The sequence below is a fragment of the Equus quagga genome, chromosome 3 (genome assembly GCF_021613505.1).
Source record: "Equus quagga isolate Etosha38 chromosome 3, UCLA_HA_Equagga_1.0, whole genome shotgun sequence".
In the NCBI taxonomy this organism is placed as follows: Eukaryota; Metazoa; Chordata; class Mammalia; order Perissodactyla; family Equidae; genus Equus; species Equus quagga.
The window spans coordinates 19,838,592-19,859,503 of record NC_060269.1 but is presented as its reverse complement, the minus strand read 5'-3'; the positions used below and the strand labels follow the sequence as shown (position 1 = coordinate 19,859,503).

Sequence of the window (20,912 nt, the reverse complement as noted above, 5' to 3'; positions counted from 1 at the left end):
AGGAACTGGAACCTGGTGAGCTTTCTAGACGGAAAACTGGAGGGCATCTTAATAGGCTCAACCCCAAACCAACAACACTTACACAGCCAGAACTCAGCCCTCAGAGGAAACCTCTCAATTGCTGCCTCCGAAACCTGCCCCTGACAGGGATTTTTTTCCTACCCACCCTCCTTCGACTAGAAAGGTGACAAAACTGAGTTGCATGGGATATAAGTTACAGGAGGCACGAGCTTCCCGTGGTCCTGTTTATGGAGGGGAATTTGAGCTGGAGCCGCCCCTGGGACGGTGGCAGGGGATGCCTGGGGGAGCGCGACCTTCTCCTCATGCATCTGCTGACCTGACCTGCGCCACATGGAGGGTGTGGCAGCCTTCTCCTGGGAGGGCTGAATCACCAGGGGAGGCCTAGGCCAGAGGGCCAGCACAGCGGTGGCTGTGATCCCCTGGCTGGCGATTTGTCCTCTGTCCATGTGCTTCAGGGCCTTCTCGGCTTCACCTGGATTCTCAGACTCCACATATCTGTGGCCTTAAGATAGATCGGGATGTGTCCTTTCTACAGGCATGTCAATCATTTAAATTTTCCCACAGGTGGAGAATGTCTCCATGACGTGATCCTTGGTCACATTGCTAGTGAGCCTCCCAATATGCACTGGGGTGGGTTTAGGGGAAGTGCTCCGCCTTTTCCTTTTTTTTTCATCTCTTTTGGGCAGTTTGGATTGGGGCCTGGAATGCCGCCTGTTGTCATGTCTGCGCCAAGAAGGACTCTGAGAGGCGGAAGAGCTGCTGGAGCTGGAGCTGCGGGAAGTGCTGGGACTTCTCCGACCGCCTTGACACCGAGGAGGAGCCGGAGCCGGCGCTGGTGCTGGAGTCCGGGCTGGCGGTAGAGCTGGACCAAGACCTGGTGCCGCTGCTACCTCTGGAAGCACTGGGCCTCTGTCGAGTTTTATCCCGGCCGCGATCCTTCTCACTTGACTGCTTGGCAGCCCCTGTATCTTTAGAGCCATCCTTGAACTTCTCACTTCTAACTCGTCAGGGAAATGATCCCTAATAGATTGCAATTTACACCAAAGAGCAGGATCTTCCGCCGATGGGACCGCCTCCCGCCTCCTCAGCTGCTAAGTCTAATATAGTTTAAAATTACAACCTGATACAGTGGAAAGAACACTACGCTTGGGACCGTTCTGCAAACTGGAACGAACCACCTGGTAGGGCTTGAACTGTGCCAAGCTCTGCAGGCATAAAAAATGAGTAAGATCTGCTTCTTGCACAGTCTGAGTTTGGAGAAGATGGGGCACAGACAGTTGACTGATTACTTAAATATAATGAGATAAGGGCTGCAATAAAAGCACTGAGTTAAGAAATACAAGATTAGTGTCCTTAGCACAGGCTAAGGGAAATCTCTGTGGAGGACTGATGAAGAAGGAGGGGAAGGGGAAGAGTCCTGGCTCTACCATTCAACAGTGAGGGTCTCAGCAAGTACCTGAACTTCTTTCACTCTTCTTTTTCTTTTTTTTTTGTATTGCAGTAACATTGGTTTATAACATTATATAAATTTTGGGTGTACATCGTTAGATTTCAATTTCTGTGTAGATTACATCATGTTCACCACTCAAAGACTGATCAGAATCTATCACTACACACATGTGCCTAATCAAATCACCCCTCTCTTCCCTGCTTCCCCTCTGGTAACCACCAATCCAATCTCTGTCTCTATGTGTTTGTTTGTTGTTGTTGTTATTTTCTATTTATGAGTTAGATCATAAGGTGTTTGGCTTCTCCTTCTGACTTATTTTGCTTAGCGTAATACCCTCGCGGTCCATCAATGTTGTCGCAAATGGCCAGATTTCCTTATTTTTTATGGCTGAGTAGTATTCCATGGTGTATATATAATACATCTTTATCCATTCCTCCCTTGATGGGCAGATAGGTTGCTTCCAAGTCTTGGCTAATGTGAATAATGCTGCAGCGAACATAGGAGTACATTTGTGTTTTCACGTTCTTTGGATAAATACTCAGCAGTGGAATAGCTATATGGTATGGTATGGTGTGGTAGTTCTATTCTTAATTTTTTGAGGAATCTCCATACTGTTTTCCATAGTGGCTGCACCAGTTTGCACTCCCTCCAGCACTGTATGAGGGTTCCCTTTTCTCCACATCCTATCCAACACTTGTTAATTCCTGTCTTGTTGATTATAGCCGTTCTGATGGGCATGAAGTGATATCTCATTGTAGTTTTGGTTTGTATTTCCCTAATGATTAGTGATGTTAAACATCTTTTCATATGCCTGTTGGCCATCTGTGTATCTTCTTTAGAGAAATGTCTGTTCAGATCTTCTGCTCATTTTTTAATTGGGTTTTTAGGCTTTTATTGTTGAGATGCATGAGTTCTTTAAATATTTTGGATATTATTTTATTTATTTACTTATTTATTTGTTTGTTTTTTGGTGAGGAAAGTTGGCCCTGAGGTAACATCTATTGCCAGTCTTCCTGTTTTTGCTTGAGGAAGACTGTCCCTGAGTTAACTTCTGTGCCACTCTTCTTCTATTTCATATGTGGGGCACCACCACAGCATGGCTAGATGAGCAGTGCATAGGTCTGCGCCCAGGATTCAAACCTGTGAACCCTGGGCTGCCAAAGCGGAGCATGCAAACTTAACCACTACACCACTTGGCCGGCCCTAAATGAATGAGCTTTTTAAAACTCATTAAATCAGGGGCCAACCCCGTGGCACAGCTCTTAAGTTCGCATGTTCTGCTTCAGCAGCCTGGGGTTTGCTGGTTCAGATCCTGGGTGTGGACATGGCACCACTTGGCAAGCCATGCTATGGCAGGCATCCCACATATAAAGTAGAGGAAGATGGGCATGGATGTTAGCTCAGGGATAATCTTCCTCAAAATAAATAAATAAATAAATAAAACTCATTAAATCATCTTTAATCTCCCCCAACTCTACATATTCCCACCTCCACCAGCTGAAGAAAACTTCCATTGGCTCCCCGTAGCTCTTTGCATAGAGACCAAAATCTCTAACCTAGCCGACAGGACCCCGCATAGCCTAGTTATAACACTTGTTAAACTGTTTTCAGAAGCAATTTCCAATAAACAAATTTAACTCTTTGATCAATTTTTCTATAGTGCAGTGAAGCCAGTTTCCTTTCCATACTAATTTTTAACTAAAATAATTTTGAGGGATCAATTCTTATCCCTTTTAGTTTTATATTGTAAATTTTCTTTGAAAACCTTTATTTTGACTAAATTTCCTAGGTCAAATTTGCAGTTCTATGTTTGTCAAGAAGTTTTAATACAAACATAGATTTTTTTTTTTTAGAGATTTTTTTTTTTCTGCTCTTCTCTCCCCGAATCCCCCCAGTACATAGTTGTATGTTTTAGTTGTGGGTCCTTCTAGTTGTGGCACACTTGGAAATTTTTAATCAATATCACTTTAGCTACATTTGATTTTATTTTATGTTAATTAGTTAATTCTATAAAATCTGGTATTTCCTGGTTGATTTGCACTAAAAATATTATCAAGAAAATGTGATTCTTCCCCCATGTATATTTTACCTGTGCAATTATCGCCATCATCAGTTTTGTTTTCTATTTACTTACACAAGGAATTTATTTGCTGATGATTAGTATTTATCCCTTAGCTAATGAGCCGTCCCCTTCACCTAGTTCAGTATTGCTCTTTTATCAACATCATTTGCAAGTCTCAAAACTCTTTCAATTCCTTGGCAGTACAAAGAACATTCTCAGGGTCATAACGTTCTGCTTTGTAAACATAGATCTTTTTTCCTAAGGTTTTTCTTAATATTATGTAATATTATACAACCAATTCTTCAATTTACTTTTTTAATTTTAAACTATCTATAGGTGTGTCATGGTTTTAGGGAAGGTTTTAAAAACTAGTACATCAGTTTAGTGAAACTGTTGCTATTTGCAGATGGCGTGATTTTATATATAGAAAACCGTAAAGAATCCACCAAAAACCTTTTTGAAATAATAAGTGTATACAATAAAGTTGCAGGATACAAAATCAGCATACAAAATCAGTTGCTTTTCTATGCACTGACAGCAAAGTAGCAGAAAGAGAAATTAAGAATACAATCCCATTTACATTTGCAATAAAAAGAATAAAATACCAGCAATAAATTTAACCAAAGGAGTGAAACACCTGTATGCTGAAAACTATAAAACATTGTTAAAAGAAATTGAAAAAGACACAAAGAAGTGGAAAGATATTCTATGCCCTTGGATTGGAGGAATTAACATAGGTAAAATGTCCATACTTCCTAAAGCAATCTACAGATTCAATGCAATCCCTATCAAAGTTCCAATGACATTTTTCACAAAAAATCCTAAAATTTATATGGAACAACAAAAGACCCCAATATCCAAAGGAATCCTGAGAAAAAAGAACAAAGCTGCAGGTATCACACTCCCTGATTTCAAAATATACTACAAAGCTCTAGTAACCCAAACAGCATGGTACTTGCACAAAAACAGACACACAGATCAATGTAACAGAATTGAGAACCCAGAAATAAACCCACACATCTGTGGACAGTTAATTTTTGACAAGGGAGCCAAAAACATACAGTTGAGAAAGGAAAGTCTTTTCAATAATAGTGTTGGGAAAACTGGATAACCACATGCAAAAGAATGAAAATGAACTATTATCTTACTCCATACACAAAAATTAACTCAAAATGGATTACAGACTTGAATGTCAGACCTGAAAGCATAAAACTTCTAGAAGAAAACATAGGCAGTACACTCTTCAATGTCAGTCTTAGCAGCATTTTTTTTTTTTTTTGAGGAAGATCAGCCCTGAGGTAACTGCTAGCAATCCTCCTCTTTTCTCTGAGGAAGACTGGCCCTGAGTTAACATCCATGACCATCTTCCTCTACTTTATATGTGGGACGCCTACCACAGCATGGCATGCCAAGTAGTGCCATGTCTGCACCCAGAATCAAACCGGCGAACCAGGGCCACCTAAGCAGAACGTGTGCACTTAACTGCTGCGCTACTGGGCCGGCCCCTTAGCATCATATTTTTTTTTTCTGCTTTATCTTCCCAACCCCTCCCTGTACACAGCTGTATATCTTAGTTGTAGATCCTTCTAGTTGTGGGATGTGGGACGCTGCCTCAACGTGGCCTGGCAAGCAGTGCCATGTCCACGCCCAGGATCCGAACCCTGGGCCACCGCAGTGGAGTGCGTGAACTTAACCACTCGGCCACAGAGCCAGCCCCACCTTAGCATCATATTTTTAAGTACCATGTCTGAGTGGGCAAGGAAAACAAAAGAAAAAATAAACAAATGGAGTTACATCAAACTAAAAGCTTCTGCACAGCAAGGGAAACCATCAATAAAATGAAAAGACAACCTAACAATTGGGAGAAGATATTTGCAAACCATATATGTGATAAGGGGTTAATATCCAAAGTATATAAAGAACTCATACATCTCAACAACAAAAAAAACCCAGCAACCCAATTAAAAAATAGGCAAAAGATCTGAACAGACATTTTTCCAAAGAAGATAGACAGATGGCCAACAAGCACATGAAAAGAAGTTCAGCATCACTAGTTATTAGGGAAATGCAGATCAAAATTAACGAGATATCACCTCACTCCCATCAGAATGGCTATAATCAACAAGACAAGAAATAACAAGTGTTGGATAGGATGTGGAGAAAAGGAACCCTCATACAGTGCTGGTGGGAGTGCAAACTGGTGCAACCACTATGGAAAACAATATGGAGATTTCTCAAAAACTTAAGAACAGAAGTACCATACGATCCAGCTATGCCACTGCTGGGTATTTATCCAAAGAACATGAAAACATGAATGCATGAAGATACATGCACCCCTATGTTCATCACAGCATTATTCACAATAGCCAAGACTTGGAAGCAACCTAAGTGCCCATCAAGGGATGAATGGATAAAGATGTGTTGTATGTACACAATGCAACAGTACTCAGCTATGAAAAAAGTTGAAATCTGGCCATTTGCGAAAACATGGATAGACCTTGAGGGTATTATGCTAAGCAACATCGGTCAGATGGAGAAAGTCAAATACTATGTGATCTCACTCATAAACTGAAGTTAAAAAGAAGAACAATGACAACAAACAAAGAAACACATAGATACAGGGTTTAGATTGGTGGTTCCAAAGGGGAGAGGGGGACGAGGGTGAAAGGTGTAACTGGTCATATGGGTATGGTGATGGTTGATAATTAATCTTTGGGTGGTGAACATGATGTAGTCTACACAGAATGGAAATATAATGATGTACACCTGAAATTTATATAATGTTATAAACCAATCTTACTTCAATAAACATAAATGTAAAAAAAAAGCTAATGCATCAGTTTATTTCTCTATTTTGTACATTTTCCAATACATCTGAGTTTCACCTTTATAGATGATAGGTGGCTGAAAACAGGGCAGATCAGCTATATTGTGGAAGGACTTTGCCACTGTTTTTTTCTTTTTTCTTTTGTAGGTGAAGATTTGCCTTAAGCTAACATCTGTTGCCAATCTTCCTCCTTTTCCCCCCCAAAAGCCCCAGTACATAGTTGTGTATAGTTGTAAATTCTTCTAGTTCTTGTACGTGCACTGCTGTCACAGCATAGCCAGTGACAGACGAGTGGTGTGGTTCTGCTCCCAGGAACCAAACCCGGGCTGCCAAAGTGGAGCATGCCAAACTTTAACCACTAGGTCATGAGGGCTGGCTCCTTTGCCACATTTTTATAGGAGAAATGATGATCAGAATTCCAGACTGTATGCTGAAATAATAAGCACTTGAAATTGTGCTGCATCTGCAGTATTCAAGGTATCTATTCCAGTTTGGCACAGCGTATAAGAGCCATAGAAATATTTAGGTATTTTAGCCGGATAATGCCACTCCTAGAAATTTATCATGTCATTAATCTCAAAGAAAAGGACAAAAATGACTGCATTTGTTTATGTTTGTTTGAAATAATACATGCTTTGGTAACATTTTTAAACAATAAAGGTCAGTCATTGAAAAATTTAAGTTGTTTTCCCTTCTCTTCTCACTCCCCAGAAATAGTCATAGTTCCTTTTCCTCTATATCCTTCCAGTTTTTTTTATGTGTATTTATATATCCTTTTTTCTTTGCATAATCTGTATTATTTCAATGAAAAACTCTTGGATATCTTTACATATCAGCATAAAGATAAAACTAATAATAAAATGATAAAGATTTCTAGACCCTGCTAAGTGGTTTTGAATCTAAGTTCTACCCTCATTTTTGGTAAGGTGAATTCATATAGACCCACCTCCAAATGGAAATACCAAAAAACATTGCAAGTAAGAATAATTTGTTCTCTTTGTGCCATTGCTCTTCATTATTGCTAACTGAATACAACATCTCTGATCAAGGGAATATGCAGATCATGTTCTTCAGCAGCTGAATCATTTAAAACTTGGCAATTGGGCACTGTTCATAAGTCATTCAAAACCATATAAATTTTGTCCATTTAAAAACAGTCACTGGGCCAGCCTGGTGACATAGTGGTTAAGTTCAGCACACTCCAGTTTGGTGGCCCGTGTTTGCGGATTCGGATCCCAGGCATGGACCTACACCACTCATCAAGCCATGCTAGAGTGGCATCCCACATATAAAATAAAGGATGATGGGCACAGATGTTAGCTCAGGGCCACTCTTCTTCAAACAAAAATAGGAGGGTTGGCAACAGGTGTTAGCTCAGGGCCAATCTTACTCACCAAAAAAATAAATTAAAAAAATAAAAATAGTAACTAAAAATACCTTTTCTAGTGACTCACAAAACTGTTTAATTACAAAATTATTTTTTTATAATGGAATTAACATCAATCTATTATTTGTCTTTCAGCACCTGGAGTTTAACGGGAATGAATGATACAGGAGTAAATATATGCGTCTCTGGACACTTTCCATTATCTCCTGTTTCTTGGTTATTTACTGATAGACTCTCCTTACTTTTTCACCTGAAATTTTCATGTTTTACTGTTTTCTCAAAGAGCTTAGGAAATCTTGAGGGAAATTTCTTAGCCATTTTTGTTGGATGATAAAAGAAAAACCCATTTAAAAAAAAAAGAAAAGAAAAACCCATTTTTAAAAATTTTCTTTTCTTTTAAAAATTTTCTTTTAAAAATTGTTTTGAGGGCCTGGCCCCATGGCCAAGTGGGTAAGTTCGCACGCTCTGCTTTGGCAGCCTGGGGTTTCACTGATTCCAATCCTGGCAGTGGACCTGGCACTGTTCATCAAGCAATGCTGAGGCAGCGTCCTATGTGCCACAACTAGAATGACCCCCAACTAAGATATACAACTATGTACTGGGGGGCTTTGGGAAGAAGAAGGAAAAATTTTTTTAAAAATTGTTTTGAACAATTAAAGTTTTAAGATTTAAACCATTTGTCAGTTAAATCTAAGTAAGAAATATAAGAAGATCAGATATAAGTCATTAGTCAATTTGAGAAAAAAATATAGGGTGAAAGCATACCATGTTTTAGAGTATCTCTTTAAGTGTGTATGATTAGATTATGTTCTTAATTTGAGAATTTTGTCTAAGGAAAGTAGCCTGGGTAAAAGGTTGGAGATTTACTATGAAATATAGGACACTACTGTACTGTAATTGGACACTTGGAAAAATAGATACTTCATAGAAGGCTGTGTGTTATGTTGTTGACATTTTTGTCTTAAGAAGATAAGCTGCCTAGAACATTTAATGCCTGATTTTTAAAATAGAATTCCAGGGGACCGGCCTGGTGGCACAGAGGTTAAGTGCGCACGGTCTGATTCTTGGCAGCCCAGGGTTCACCGGTTCGAGTCCCGGGTGCGGACATGGCACCACTTGGCAAGCCATGCTGTGGTAGGCATCCCACATATAAAGTACAGGAAGATGGGCACAGATGTTAGCTCAGGGCCAGTCTTCCTCAGCAAAAAGAGGAGGATTGGCAGCAGTTAGCTCAGGCCTAATCTTCCTCAAAAAAACAACAAAAAATATATATATATAATTCCAAGACTGATAATTCAACAATAAAATAATCAAAATACTTCTATTTTCTTGATTAATGGTGTTCAAACAACATAAAGTTATCAATCAGACAGATTAAAAATAGTTTTGAAATCTTTTGGTTTTACAATATGATTTGAAATCCTTCCTTCCTAGTGTAGAAATTTGTTCTGTTATCCCTTTACTGAATCAACAGTCTCTTCCTCTCTCCTGGATCGTTCTCATCAATATATAGACAGACTTTAGTGTTTACCATCAAACAAACAAAACCTAATTTGAAACCATTTCCCCTTCCAGGAAATGGAGGCCTTTTCCTAGAAAAGCCACGGCTGGTATTTCTAGCATATCTTCCCAGAGAAGCTTATAGTTGTTATCTTCACATCCTGGCACCTCCCCAGTCACTCTTTTTTTTTTAATTTATTATTATTGTGATAAAATTTGCCATTTTAATCTTTTTTAAATGTATAGTTTAGTGGCATTAAGTACATTCATGCTGTGAAACCATCACCACCATCTGTCTCCAGAAATTTTTAATCTTCTCAGACTGAAACTCTATACCTATCAATCAATAACTTCCCATTCTCCCCTCCTCCCAGCTGCTGGCAACCAATATTCTACTTTCTGTCTTTGAATTTGACGTCTCTATGTACCTTGTATAAGTGGAATAAGACATTATTTGTCCTTTTATGTCCCATTAAGCTTATTTCACTTAGCTTAATTTTTTCCAGGGTTGATCCATGTTGTAGCGTGTATCAGAATTTTATTTCTTTTTTGCAGGGGAAGATTCACCCTAAGCTAATATCTGAGGCCAGTCTTCCTCCTTTTTCACTCTGCAAAGCCTTAATACATAGTTGTGTATATTCTTCTATGTGAGCCACTGCCACAGCATGGCTACTGATAGACAAGTGGTATGGTTCCATGCTGAGGAACCAAACCTGGGCCACTGAAGGAGAGTGCACCAAATTTTAACCTCTAGGCTATCAGGGCTGACTCAGAATTTTATTTTTTTTTAAGTCTATAATATTCCATTTTATGTATGTACCATGTTTTGTTTATCCATTCATCTGTCAATGGACATTTGGGTTGTTTCCACCTTTTGGTTACTGTGAATAATGCTACTATGAACATTTATGTATAAGTATCTGTTTGAGTTCCTGCTTTCAGTTGTATTGGGTAGATACTTAGCTGTGAAATTGCTAGATCGTATGGTAATTCTATGTTTAATTTTTTGAGGAATTGCCGTGCTGTCTTCCACAGTGGCCGCGCCATTTTCATACCATCAACACACAAGGGTTCTAGTTTCTTCACATCCTTGCCAACAGTTGTTATTTTCCATTTTTGGTTAATAGCCATCCTAATGGTTGTGAAGTGGTATCTCATTGTTGTTTTGACTTGCGTTTCCCTAGTGATATTTTCATGTACTTATTGGCCATTTGCATATCTTCTTTGGAGAAATGTTTATTCTAGTCCTTTGCTCATTTTTTAATTCAGTTGTTTTGTTGTTGTTGAGTTGTAGAAATTCTTTATAAATATTCTGAATATTAATCCCTTATCAGATATATGATTTGTAAATATTTTTTCCTATTCTGTGGTTGCCTTTTCCTGCCCCAAAGTTTTTAAATTTGATTATGTCCAGTTGTTCTTTTGTTGCCTGTGCGGTGTCATATCCAAGAAATGGTTGCCAAATCCAATGTCCTGAAGACTTTCCCCTGTGTTTTCTTCTAAGAATTTTATAGTTTCAGCTCTTACATTTAGGTTTTTGATCCATTTTGAGTTAATTTTCTGTATGTGGTGTAAAGTAAGGATTTAACTTGATTCTTTTGCATGTGGACATCCAGTTCTTCCAGTGCCATTTGTTGAAAAGACTGTCCTTTCTTCATTGAATAGTCTGGGCCTCCTCTTCTAGTCCCTTGTTCTAGATGTCTGTCTTTATTTCAGCACCACACTGTTTTGATTACTGTAGTTTTGTAGTAATTGGTTTTATTTTTAAATTCTGGTTTTATTGTATGTGATGAGAAAGTGTTGTTTAGAATATGTCTTCCTTATGAAACATACTGATTTTCCTTTGTGCCCTAGTGTATGACTTTTGGAAATGTTTCATGTGCCCTTGAGAAAAGTTACGCTCTGTTGTTAGAGCCTAATACTTGATATATATGCAAAAGATCTATCTTATTGTGTCATTTAGATTTTTTAATATCTGTGCTGTCTAATACAATAGGTACTAGTTATATGTGGCTATTTAAAATAAATTTTTTAAAAGTTAAATTTGATTAAATAAAATAAAAAATTCACTTCCTCAGTTATGATAGCCTCATTTCGCCTGCCTGTAGCCACATGTGGCTAGTGACTACTCTGTTGGAAACAGCAGATGTAGTACCTTTCCATCATTGTAGAAAGTTCTCTTGGACAGTGCTGTTGTGTACTCTTATTTAATTTTTGTCCTGTGACCCATCTCGTACTGAGAGTGGGTTGTTAAAGTCTTCTTAGTGTGTTTCTAGCTGCTTGTTCTTGCATTTCCTATAGTTTCTTTTTTATATAGGTGGTTATTTTGTTAATTGGGGCCTATATATCTTCGTCATTTCTTTGTAAAAAAAGATATCTGAAGGACTATGGCAAAGATTTAACACCTGTTTAATCTCAGTAATGGGTACATGGGTTTCATTATGTTGTTTTCTATATGTTTGAATTATCTCATAATTAAAAGAAGGAAGACATGAAAGCATATCATCATGAGATTTCAGGACATGAAAGTTAAAAAGGTCTTAAAAGAGAAAGAAAAACAGGTCATATGCCAAAACACTGGAACTAAAAAGACATAGAGTTTTTAACTGCAACTTTGAATGCTAAAAGATGGTGGAGAAATGCCCCAAATCCTGAGGGATATCTGTTCACCCTGCAGGTCAGTCCTCCACCGAACTATCAAGTAAAAGTGAGAAGAGAATAAAGAAGTTTCAGATATGCAAGTTTCAAAACCTCTCATCACTCTTTCCTCAGAGGCTACCGGAGGATGTACTGCTTCCAAACTAAGAAGAAAACCAAAAAAGAAAAAAGAAATCAGAGGAATCAGAAGACAAGGATTCAACGCAATAGAAGGCTATAAGAAGTCCTGGTACTGTCAGTACTAGAGGAAAGAAGATTGGGAGAGAATTGAGAGAGGTGGCTCGCCAGGGTTAAAATGGGACTGATACGTTATTTGAAAACCTGGAAAAAAACATTCTTATGCTGCTTGGCTGATCTCTTTACAGCATTTGGAAAAAGGGGAAGTTTTAGGTGCACAGGAAACCAATCAAAGCAATGAACTACAGGAAAACTAAGTTATTCAAGAAAGGAATTGTAATAGAATATACTTAGCTTTGCAGTGAACAGTATTTATGTAGTCATAGTAATATAAATGTTATATATGCATTTAACAAAAACTGTGATAGAATTCATCCTAATGATGAGGGAAAATGTAGTTTGTGGTGTACAAGGGATATATTCTCAAATACAATAACAAAATCAGTGTCTACAATTGATGTCAAAAATAAGCACATTATTTAGAATTACGGAGGTAAATAGCAGAAGAATCAGCTAAGATTATGGAAAAGCTACATTTAAAGAGGACTGTTATTAGGGAAAGATGGTAAGGTAGAGGAAACCTTATGGGACTGCTGCCTTTTGATTTGAAAGGTAAGTGCAGGGGCCATCCTGGTGGCATAGCGGTTGAGTTTGTGTACTCCGCTTCAGTGGCCCAGGGTTCACCAGTTCAGATCCTGGGTGTGGACCTACACACCGCTTGTCAAGCCATGCTGTGGCAGGCATTCCACATATAAAGTGGAGGAGGATGGGCACAGAGGTTAGCTCAGGGCCAGACTTCCTCAGCAATAAAGAAGAAGATTGGCGGCAGATGTCAGCTCAGGGCTGATCTTCCTCAAAAAAAAAAGTGAGTATAGCACAGTGGTAAGAACATAGTCTGTGGAGATAGACTGCCTGGCTTTGAGTCCCATTTAGAATTGTTTCCAGTCATAGGGATTGTTGTGAAGGGTAAATGTAAAGTGTAAAGTCCTAAGAAGTGTGCTAGATGCATATCACGTTCTGTGTGTTAGCTGTAGTTGTAATGTGATTTAATTTGTGTACATATTACATTATTAATTTTTTCCATTTTTAAATATTTTCTTTTATTGAGGTCATAATAGTTTATAATATCGTGAAATTTCAGGTGTACATTATTATTTGTCAGTCACCATATAAATGTGCACTTTCACCCCTTGTGTCTAGCCCCAAACCCCCTTCCTTTCTGGTAACCAGTAATCTGTTCTCTTGATCCATGTATTTGTTATCTTCCACATATGAGTGAAATCATGCAGTATTTCTCTTTCTCTGTCTGGCTTATTTCACTTAACATCATACCCTCAAGGTCCATCCATGTTGTTGCAAATGGGATGATTTTTTCCTTTTTTATGGCTGAGTAGTATTCCGTTGTGTATATATACCACATCTTCTTTACCCATTCATCTGTAGAAAGGCACTTGGGTTCCTTCCACTTCTTGGCTATTGTGAATAATGCTGCAGTGAACACAGGGGTGCATAAATCTCTTTGGATCATTGATTTTAAGTATTTTGGGTAAATACCCAGTAGTGGGATAGTTGGATTGTATGGTATTTCTATTTTTAATTTTTTGAGAAATCTTCATACTGTTTTCCATAGTGACTGCACCAAGTTGCATTCCCACCAGTGGTGTATGAGCATTCCCTTTTCTTCACATCCTCTCTAACATTTGTTCTTTTTTGTCTTGGTGATTACAGCCATTCTCACTGGTGTAAGGTGATACCTCATTGTAGTTTTGATTTGCATTTCCCTAATAATTAGTAGTGTTGAACATCGTTTCATGTGTCTATTGGCCATCTGTATTTCTTCTTTGGAAAAATGTCTGTTCATATCATCTGCCCATTTTTTTATTGGATTGTTTGGGGGTTTTTTGTTGAGTTGTATGAGCTCTTTATGTATTTTGGAGATAAACCCCTTGTCTGATAAATGATTTGCAAATATTTTCTCCCAATTGGTGTGTTGTCTTTTCATGTTGTTCATGGTTTCCTTTGCTTTCCAGAAGCTTTTTTTAGTGTCATGTAATCCCATTTGTTAACTTTTTCTTTTGTTTTCCTTGCCTGAGTAGACATGGTATTCTTTTTTTGTTGTTGTTGAGATTGGCACCTGAGCTAACAACTGTTGCCAATCTTTTTTTTCTTCTTCTTCTTCTCCCCAAAGCCCCCCCAGTACATAGTTGTATATTGTAGTTGTGAGTGTCTCTGGTGGTGCTATGTGGGATGCTGCCTCAGCATGGCTGATGAATGGTGCTCTGTCCACGCCCAGGATCCGAACTTGCAAAACCCTGGGCCGCCAAAGTGGAGTGCAAGAACTTAACCACTCGGCCAGGGGGCCAGCCCTAGACATGGTATTCTAAAAGATGTTGCTGAGACCAGTGCCTATATTTTCTTCTAGGAGTTTTATGGTTTCAGGTCTTACATTCAAGTCTTTAATCCATTTTGAGTTAATTTTTGTGTATGGTGCAAGATAATGGCTGTCCAGTTTTCCCAACACCATTTATTGAAGAGACTTTCCTTTCTCCATTGTATATTCTTATACAATATTCACTTAACATAATTCCCTCAAGGTCCATCCATGTTATTGCAAATGGAATGATTTTGTTCTGTTTTGCAGCTGAGTAGTATTCCGTTGTATATACGTACCACATCTTCTTTATCCGTTCGTCTGTTGATGGACACTTAGGTTGCTTCCATGTCTTGGCTATTGTAAATAATGCTGCAATGAACATTGGGGTACATAGGACTTTTGGGATTGCTGACTTCAAGCTCTTTGGATAAATATCCAGTAGTGGGATGGCTGGATCATATGGTAGTTCTATTTTTAATTTTTTGAGGCATCGCCATACTGTTTTCCATAGTGGCTGCACCAGTTTGCATTCCCACCAGCAGTGTATGAGGGTTCCTTTTTCTCCACAACCTCTCCAACATTTGCTACTATTAGTTTTAGATATTTTTGTCATTCTAATGGGTGTAAGGTGATATCTTAGTGTAGTTTTGATTTGCATTTCCCTGATGATCAGCGATGATGAGCATCTTTTCATATGCCTATTGGCCATCCATATATCTTCTTTGGAGAAATGTCTGTTCATGTCTCCAGCCCATTTTTTGATTGGGTTGTTTGATTTTTTGTTGTTGAGTTGTGAGAGTTCTTTATATATTATGGATATTAAGGCTTTGTCAGATATATGACTTGCAAATATTTTTTCCCAGTTAGTGGGTTGTTTTTTTGTTTCAATCCTGTTTTCATTTGCCTTGAAGAAGCTCTTTAGTCTGATGAAGTCCCATTTGTTTATTCTTTCTGTTGTTTCCCTTCTCTGAGAAGGCATGGTGTCCGAAAAGATCCCTTTAATACTGATGTCAAAGAGTGTACTGCCTACTTTTTCTTCTAGAAGCCTTACGGTTTCAGGTCTCATCTTTAGGTCTTTGATCCATTTTGAGTTTATTTTGGTGAATGGTGAAAAAGAATGGTCAATTTTCATTCTTTTACATGTGGCTGTCCAGTTTTCCCAGCACCGTTTGTTGAAAGGACTTTCTTTTCTCCATTGTATGCCCTCAGCTCCTTTGTCAAAGATAAGCTGTCCATAGATGTGTGGTTTTATTTCTGGGCTTTCAATTCTGTTCCATTGATCTGTGCACCTGTTTTTGTACCAGTTCCATGCTGTTTTGATTACTGTAGCTTTGTAGTATATTTTGAAGTCAGGGATTGTGATGGCTCCCGTTTTGTTCTTTTTTCTCAGGATTGCTTTAGAAATTCGGGGTCTTTTGTTGCCCCATACGAATTTTAGGATTCTTTGTTCTAATTCTGTAAAGAATGTCATTGGGATTCTGATTGGGATGTCATTGAATCTGTAGATTGCTTTAGGTAGAACGGACATTTTAACTGTGTTTATTCTTCCAATCCATGTACGTGGAATGTCTTTCCATCTCCTTATGTCGTCATCCAATTATCTCAGAAAGGCCTCATATTTTCATTATATAGGTCCTTCACTTCCTTAGTTAAATTTACCCCAAGGTATTTTATTCTTTTTGTTGCGATTGTGAATGGTATTGTGTTCTTGAGTTCTTTTTCTGTTAGTTCGTTATTGGCGTATAGAAATGCTACTGATTTATGCAAATTGATTTTGTACCCTGCAACTTTCCTGTAGTTGTTGATTACTTCTAAGAGTTTTCCAATGGATTCTTTGGGGTTTTCTATATATAAGATCATGTCGTCTGCAAACAGCGAGAGTTTCACTTCTTCCCTCCCTATTTGGATTCCTTTTATTCCTTTTTCTTGCCTGATTGCTCTGTCCAGGACCTCCAGTACTATGTTAAATAACAGTGGTGATAGAGGGCATCCCTGTCTCCTTCCTGTTTTCAGGGGGATGGCGTTCAGTTTTTGCCCATTGAGTATGATGGCTATGGGTTTGTCATATATGGCCTTTATTATGTTGAGGCAGTTTCCTTCTATCCCCATTTTGTTCAGAGTTTTTATCATAAATGGCTGTTGGATCTTGTCAAATGCCTTCTCTGCATCTATTGAGATGATCATGTGGTTGTTATTCCTCAGTTTGTTGATGTGGTGTATCACGTTGATTGATTTGTGGATGTTGAACCATCCCTGTGTCCCTGGTATGAATCCCACCTGATCATAATGTATGATCCTTTTGATGAATTGCTGAATTCTGGTTGCCAAAATTTTGTTTAGAATTTTTGCATCTATGTTCATCAGTGATATTGGCCTGTAGTTCTCTTTTTTCGTGGTGTCCTTGTCAGGTTTTGGTATCAGCGTGATGTTGGCCTCATAGAATGTGTTTGGAAGTGTTCCATCTTCCCTAATGTTTTGGAATAGCTTGAAAAGGATAGGTATTAAATCCTCTCTGAAAGTTTGGTAGGATTCCCCAGGAAAGCCATCTGGTCCTGGGGTTTTATTCTTTGGGATGTTTTTGATTGCTGTTTCGATCTCTTTCCTTGTGATTGGTCTGTTCAAATTGTCTGCCTCTTCTTGAGTGAGCTTTGGGAGATTGTAGGAGTCCAAGAATTTATCCATTTCCTCTAGGTTATCCATTCTGTTGGCATATACTTTTTTGTAGAATTCTCTTATAATCCGTTGTGTTTCTGCAGAGTCTGTTGTTATTTCTCCTTTCATTTCTGATTTTGTTTATTTGAGCTTTCTCCCTTTTTTCTTTGTAAGTGTGGTTAGGGGTTTGTCAATTTTATTTATCTTCTCAAAAAACCAGCTCTTTGTTTCATTGATCCTTTCTACTGCCTTTTTTGTTTCAATAGTATTTCTGCTCTGATTTTTATTATTTCTCTCCTTCTCCTGACTTTGGGCTTTATTTGTTCTTTTTTCTCTAGTTCAGTTAGGTGTAGTTTAAGATTGCTTATTTGGGATTTTTCTTATTTGTTAAGATGTGCCTGTATTGCGATGAATTTTCCTCTTAATACAGGTTTTGCTGTATCCCATATGAGTTGGTATGGCATGCTATCATTTTCATTTGTTTCCAGGTATTTTTTGATTTCTTCAATTTCTTCAATGATCCATTGCTTGTTCAGTAGTGTGTTGTTTAGTCTCCACATCTTTGTGCCTTTCTCAGCTTTTTTCTTGTAATTAATTTCTAGCCTTATAGCATTATGATCAGAGAAGATGCTTGTTATTATTTCAATTTTTTTAAATTTGTAGAGCCTTGCCTTGTTTCCCAACATATGGTCTATCCTTGAGAATGTTCCATGTGCACTTGAGAAGAATGTGTATTCAGCTGTTTTAGGGTGAAGTGATCTATATATGTCTATTAAGTCCAATTGTTTTAGTTTTTCATTTAGCTCCACCATTTCCTTGTTGATTTTCCTGTCTGGATGATCTGTCCATTGATGTGAGTGGGGTGTTGAGGTCCCCTACTATTATTGTGTTGTTTTTAACATCTTCCTTTAGGTCTGTTAATAGTTGCTTTATGAATCTTGGTGCTCCTGTGTTGGGTGCATAGATATTTATAAGCGTTATTTCTTCTTGATGAGGTGTCCCTTTGATCATTATATATTGTCCCTCTGTGTCTCTCTTTACCTGTCTTATTTTGAAATCCACTTGGTCTGATATAAGAATTGCAACACCTGCCTTTTTTTCCTTGCTATTAGCTTGAAGTATTGTCCTCCACCCCTTCACCCTGAGCCTGTGTTTGTCCTTGGGGCTGAGGTGTGTTTCTTGGAGGCAACAAATTGTTGGATCTTGTTCTTTAATCCATTTTGCCACTCTGTGTCTTTTTATTTGAGAGTTGAATCCGTTCACATTGAGAGTGATTATTGATGCATGTGGACTTAATGCTGTCAATCTGTTGCTCATCATCTTGTTTTCCTGTGTTTCTTTTCCTGTGTGCTTTAGCCTACCCATTTAATACTGCAATTTCTTATGCTGGGTTTCTTAGATTTTTCCTTATTTATGATTTGTGACTCTGTTCTGTATTTTATTTTAGTGTCTACCGTGAAGTTTGTATTTAGAATCTCGTGTATAATATAGTCTATTCTCTGGTGGTCTCTTACTTACTTGGCCAATACTGATTTAGACCCTTTGCTCTTCCCCTCCTACATAATTATTTTCATTTCTTATTCCAACTCGTGTTATGAATTTGTAGTTAGAGTGATAAGATCATCCTTGCTTTGGTAGTTTTCCTACCTTTACCCTAATGCTATAGTTGAATATTTCCTATCCTGTTCTGGTTCTATCCATCGGTCTCCCTAGTCTGTGGATTGTGACCCCTTTCTCCCTTTTTTCTTTTTTCAGGTATGAGAGCCTTCCTGAGGATTTCTTGCAGTGGAGGGCTTTTAGTTACAAATTCCCTTAACTTTTGTTTGTCTGGAAAAGATTTAATTTCTCCCTCATATCTGAAGGAAATTCTTGCTGGATAGAGTATTCTTGGCTGAAGATTTTTATCTTTTAAAGCTTTGAATATGTCACTCCATTCTCTCCTAGCTTGTAAGGTTTCTGTAGAGAAATCCGCTGAAAGTCTGGTAGCGGCTCCTTTATAGGTTATTCTCTTCTTTTTTCTTACTTCCCTGAGTATTCTTTCTTTATCTTTCCTTCTTGCCAATTGTACTACTATGTGCCTTGCAGTAGGTCTTTTTACATTGACAAATCTAGGAGATCTGAAAACTTCCTCCACACACATTTCTCTGTCAATCCCTAGATTTGGGAAGTTCTCTTCAATAATTTCGTTAAGCACACTTACTGCTCCATTTTCCTTTTCCACGTTCTCGGGAATTCCTATGATCCTTAAGTTCTTACTCCTCATTGAATCCACTATCTTTCGGAGATTTTCCTCGTTTTTTTAATTCTTAGTTCTCTTTCTTCCTCTGTCTGGAGCCATTCAGCCTGTCTATCTTCAATTATGTTAATTTACTCTTCTATGGTGTCTACACGGGCATTAAGGGAATCTGTATTCCTTTTTATCTGGTTCATTGTGTTTTTCATCTCTAGTAATTCTCTTTGATTCTTCTTTATGATTTCTTTTTTTTTTTTATCCTAGTTTCTTTTTTTTTTTAAAGATTTTATTTTTTCCTTTTTCTCCCCAAAGCCCCCTGGTACATAGTTGTATATTCTTCGTTGTGGGGCCTTCTAGTTGTGGCATGTGGGACGCTGCCTCAGCATGGTTTGATGAACAGTGCCATGTTCACGTCCGGGATTCGAGCCAACGAAACACTGGGCTGCCTGCAGCAGAGCGTGCAAACTTAACCACTCAGCCACGGGGCCAGCCCCCTTCTTTATGATTTCAATCTCTTTTGTGAAGTAACTCCAGAACTCATTGGCTTGTTTCTCTATCTTTCTCTCTACCTCATTGAGTTTTTTGATTATAGCTGCTCTGAACTCATTATCACTTAGTTTACCTAATTCCAAGTCCTCAGGACTTAATTCTATGTTTTTATTGTTTTCCTTCTTGTCTGGGGCTTTTATAAATTGCTGGATGGTAGAGGAGCAGTTTTTTTGCATGGTGGTAGACCTTGGTTGCAGTTACAGCCTGTCACCACTAGATGGGGGTCGAGAGCCACGTGTTCTGAGCTCTCTGCCTTCAGGCAAGATGACAGCGCCCAGTGGCTTTGCCGGGAGGGAGGGGCTGCTATTCTCATGAACCGATCTGGATTCAGATCAGTTCTGTTCTCTGGTCTCCCGAGCCCCTGGGTTTATGGGGTCCCCGCACATGGAAGCTTTCCCCCGTCAGCGGGTTTCCACTGAACCAACGGCAGGAGTCCTGGATGATCCCCAGGTCGTGTGGCCCCTCCCCCACTCCTTCCCAGACCCACGCAGCAGCGATCGGAGACTCTAGCAGAGGGAGCGACGTTGTTCTCTCCTACCCGTTCCAGTGCCTCCGAGGCCATCCGCAAGGTTTATGATCTCCACCTTCTTGGTATTGTAGGTCTCTAACGTGTTGGCATTAGATTTATTCTCTGAAATTCAGTTTTTCCAATCCTTTGTTGTATTTTGGAGGGGAGAGAATCCTGGGTCAGCTCACCCCGCCATTTTGCTCCGCCACTTGTCCCCTAAATTCGCAACTGATTTTTTAAAACTTGATTTTGTACCCTGCAACCTTGCTGTAGTTGTTGATTATTTCTAATAGTTTTCTGGTGGATTCCTTAGGGTTTCTCTATATAGAATCATGTCATCTGAAAATAGCAAAAGTTTAACTTCTTCTTTTCTAATTTGGATTCCTTTATTTCTTTTTCTTGCCTAATTGCTCTGGCCAGAACCTCCAGTACTTTGTTGAATAGCAGTGGTGAAAGTGGGCAACCTTGTCTTGCTCCTATTCTCAGAGGGATGGCTTTCAGTTTTTCACCATTA

General features: G+C 38.6%; 1 pseudogene; it reads right to left on the bottom strand.

Moving 5' to 3' along the window:
* Window positions 1-214: 214 nt before the first annotated feature.
* LOC124237281 (RNA-binding protein with serine-rich domain 1-like) lies at window positions 215-20,452 on the bottom strand (annotated as a pseudogene).
* Window positions 20,453-20,912: the final 460 nt, after the last annotated feature.